Genomic DNA, 4,388 nt, shown 5'->3' on the forward strand with positions numbered 1-4,388 from the left:
TAGTCCTCATGGAACAAGGGTCAATCCAGGGAGGGGGCGGCAGGGACAGCACAGATAATGCAAAAGATGGCGCCCGTGACGTGGATTTCCTCTGAGGAGAATTTGCTCTGCGTCCCCCCATCGCCCGATAGGCAGGCAAATGCTATCCAAATGCCCCGGGGACGAGGTTTGTCCCTAAGGAGAGGCGCTGGGACCCCGTGGACTCACTGGTGACGAATGAGATGAGGATCGGCCAAAGCTCTTACCACAGAGAGCGCAGCGGTAAGGCCGAGCTCCTGTGTGGGCTCGCTGGTGCACCGTGAGGTAGGAGCTGTCCCCGTAATGCTTGCCACACACAGGTTTCTCCCCAGAACGCATCATCTGGTGGCGGATGAGATGGGAACTCTCCGAGAAGGATTTGCCACACTGGGTGCACCGGTACAGCTTGAGGGAAGCTCTTGGTGCAGGATCGGCACCCAAAAGGTCTCTCCCCAGTGTGTACCCGTTGGGGACGGATCAGGTGGGAATCAGCTTCCCACAATCAGCAGAAAGAATCGGGGGGAGATGATACACGTACAACAGAAGTTGGGACGATAATGTTGGTAACCCCAGGAATATCTCCCCCGGAGGTGTTTTCCCCTTGGGGACTGGCTTTCCTGACCCCATCCTGCTGTGTAGAGCTTCACACACCTCCTCCCAGTCCAGGACTTGTGAGGGGACCTCAAGTGGACCTTCGGGATCCTGGCTCTCATTGGCAACTAGAGATTCTTCGTCTTCCTCCTCCTCCTCCTCCTCTTCTCAGTCTTCATTCTCTGTAGTCTTTTCAACCTCTAGTAAGACCCAAAAAGATTATAAAGGAATAAATATGTGTGGTTTTTTTTTATTAAAATGTTTATATTTTCAGTTGCTGAGGGAAATGGATGGGCTCTAAACCTGCCGTACAAATAATTCAATAAATGTTTTAAACTCCATTTTATGTTTCTACTGCCAAGAGCATGTAGATATCATCCGTTCATTTGTTCATTCAGTTCAGAGTTTTGTTATCCACTCACCTGTGTGGGCATCTTTTTTTTTTATTGAAAAGGTTTTACAATAGATTTTTGAATACAAACAACCCCCCTCCTCCCCCACCCCCTCCCCTCCCCTCCCCTCCCACCTCCCCGACTTCCCAGAGCTAAATACAGGGTATAAAAATACAAACAAACATAATCTAAAATATGCAAACAACAATAAAATATTAAATTCTATTGCACTTTAACTCTTAATAAAATAACTACTAACTAGTTATACATCATATAAATCCGCTACGTATTCAAATGCTAAGTGAAACTTTTTAGTCCCATATTTATTCTGAATATAATCAATCCATCTCCTCCATTCCACAATGTATCTCTGTTGCGACTGGTCTTTCAAGTACGCTGAGATCTTTGCCATTTCCGCCAAATTGGAAACTTTTAAAGTCCATTCTTCTATAGTCGGCAGTTCTTCCTTCTTCCAATATTGCGCTACTAAAAGTCTCGCTGCCGTAACCTGTGTGGGCATCTTGTCTGCTTTCCTTTTCTTCTGGTTCTTGGCCCAGGTTTTCTTTCACAACCTGCAGTTCTTCCCTTTCCTCCATCAAAGAAATCATACTGGATCTCCATCCCAGGAAACGCTGCCCAAGAAAGAGAAAGAAATAAGCTGTGAAATGTGCTCATTCCCCGTTCTATTGACCGGCCCTCTTCTTCTTTCCTCTTCACAAGCATCTCTAGCTGGCCATCTTCTGGGATGAAGGAATGGATGGACCATTGTCCAACCCAGAATAACATAGAGGCAAAAGTGGAAGATAAAAGACCAGAGACGACCGAATTCAAATCCTTACTTGGTCATCAAGGTCTACCTCCAAGCTTAATAAAAGGTAAATATATTCTTCGGTTATCCAGCCACCTCTGACCAGCATCAAAAATTTGCTTCCAATCTCAAAGTTGAATTTTGGAGCAAACTTTCTACTATCTGTACCAATCTCTTTCATAAAAAGTTTATTTATATTTTATATTTTATTTTACTTTTAACATGAATTCCTTCCTTTACTTTATCCTTTCAACAACCCTGAAAGTTAGTTGGGATTGAAGATGTGCTGCAGGTAGTCCTCGGTTTACAGCCATTTTTTTAGTGACTGTTCCAAGTTACAACAGCGTTGAAAAAAAACTGGCTGCTGACTATTTTTCACACTTCTGAGCATTGCAGCCTCCCCTTCGCCTTGTGATCAAAACCTGGGCACTTGCCAACTGACTCATTCAGGACGGTTTCAGTGCCAATGTAACTTTGAATGGTCACTAAATGAATGGCTATAATTTGAGGCCTAGCTGTACATAAGTAAGAGGGGAAAAAACCCTCCCTTTGAGCATCGAAGATGTTACCTATCTAGGTAATGAAATGTCTGCAAGAAAACAATCAAGCTCAAAAAGCACCATGGATTCCACCGTTCAATCCTGAACTACATATATTCTCTTCTACTGATATAAGATACATATATGTGTTTAATTAATTGATGTCCATCCTTCCTCTAGGAGCCCGAAGATTTCTCCCCTCACATTTAACCCCACAATAACTTCAAGGGGTTGGCAACAGACGTGGCCTCCTCCAGGCTTGCACAGTGGAGCATGTACACTAGGGTCTCTCCAACCCCCCTGACCATTTCACAAAAGGTCTCTTGGTGCGTCTTTTCTCAATCTCTTACCAATTGCTAGGGTGCCACTTCTGCTATTCCTGTCTCCAAGAACGATGATGCCCTAATAGGGGGGTGCTAATTACCCAGGAGCAGTTCACCCTCCTCTGTGGGGCAACTACACAGAAAGGCCAGTTGTACTGACCGGCATCGAATGGGGCAGCCCCTCCAGCCCACGCGGGCATTGACAAGCTGCCCCCCTACCTACCTGACAAGAAGCCACGGGAATTCCCAGGATCCCAAGGTTGGCTCTGCCTTATTCCATCACACCTGTTGAAAGAAAGAATACAATACAGAAGGGACCTTGGAGGTCTTCTATCCTGGTCAGGCGGGACACCCTCTACCATTTCAGACAAGTGGCTGTCCTCCCTCTCTCTCTCTCTCTCTCTCTCTCTCTCTCTCTCCCTCTCTCTCCCTCTCCCTCTCCCTCTCTCCCTCCCTCCCTCCCTCCCTCTCTCTCTCTCTCTCTCTCTCTCTCTCTCACACACACACACACACACACACACCCCTGGGCGGAGGGGCCAAGAACTTCCTCCTCGCCCACCCCCAATATTCTACCTGGTGCCCAAACTCCGCCCAGCCTAGCTTTTGCAGGGCTCTTGTGCTGGGAAAAGCCTACAGTACTCACGCACAAAAAATATTTCTTTGCGGGGTGGGATCCAGCTCTTCTATCCACCAAGCCCGCTTTTTTTCTTGGGCAGGGGACTGGGATCTTAGGGAGCCACCCCCACCCCACTCCCAGCTGCTGGAAAAGCAGGCAGTTTCCCCTGCCTTCCACTACGCGCTTGCGCATGCGCGCGCCCTTCTCTTCGCCGACAGGAAGTTTCCCATCCCAATTCAACGTCCCTCCGAGCTTCATGGGCTGCCTTCTTTCTGTCTAGGAAGTGGAGGAGGAGGCTCTCAGCTCTATCACTTTAACTCTTCCTTCTGACCCAGGTTGGCTTTTGGCATCTGATCGTTTGGGTCAGAGGACCACCGGCAAGGGAGGGTGCATTTCAGCACCAGATTTTTGGGGGAAAGGATGCAAAAAAAGAGAGAGGGAGGGAGAGAGAGAGACTTGACAGCCATTTGTCTGAAATGGTATGAGTCTCCTGCTTGAGCTGGGGGTTGGACTAGAAAACCTCCAAGGTCCCACCCAACTCTGTTAATTAAATCCCGCCTTCAGAATTTCCTGAATGTGCATTGCGGCTTTGGGAAGAAACGGTTCCCATTGAGGATTTGGACTCTTGCGGTTAGGGGTGCATGCTATGGGGCTTTGGCCACACTTGAGCAGGTCCACACAACCTGCTCAACCAAATAAGCAAAACAACACGTTGCCTTAATGTGGCCTGTGAACCTGAATGAAAGTGGGAAAGCCTTGCACTTCCACATTAGTAAATTGTGGGGGGCTTGGACACTGGGTGTTGCGTGACCCCAAATCTTACTTTGCAGTTGTGTGGTGTGCATGAAAAGGTGTGTGCTTGGTTGCTACCTGCCTATGAAGCTCATTTAATTGCTATTCATTCTTACTAAAAGTAAGCTTTCCTTTGAGTTGAACTCAGGCTTCCAGGAATCCCGCAGACCAGTGTTTTTCAAGCTTGGCAAGTTATGTGGACTTCAACTCCCAGAATTCCCCAGCCAGCCATTACTTAAAGCAGTAACATCCTAAAGTTGACATGGTTGAGAAATACTGGCCTGAATCAACCACCAGCAGCAAGTGTCT

General features: G+C 47.3%; 1 long non-coding RNA gene across 1 annotated transcript; it reads right to left on the minus strand.

Annotated features, from left to right (window-relative positions):
• Positions 1 to 1,143: 1,143 nt before the first annotated feature.
• Positions 1,144 to 4,069, minus strand: LOC310648568. Its single transcript, XR_014494107.1, has 3 exons — positions 3,315 to 4,069; positions 2,895 to 2,956; positions 1,144 to 2,804 (listed from the first exon to the last, which is right to left on the minus strand). It is a non-coding gene; the product is annotated as an uncharacterized lncRNA (long non-coding RNA).
• Between the last annotated feature and the right edge of the window lie 319 nt (positions 4,070 to 4,388).

Source organism: Vipera ursinii (assembly GCF_947247035.1).
Source record: "Vipera ursinii genome assembly, chromosome: Z".
Lineage (NCBI taxonomy): Eukaryota > Metazoa > Chordata > Lepidosauria > Squamata > Viperidae > Vipera > Vipera ursinii.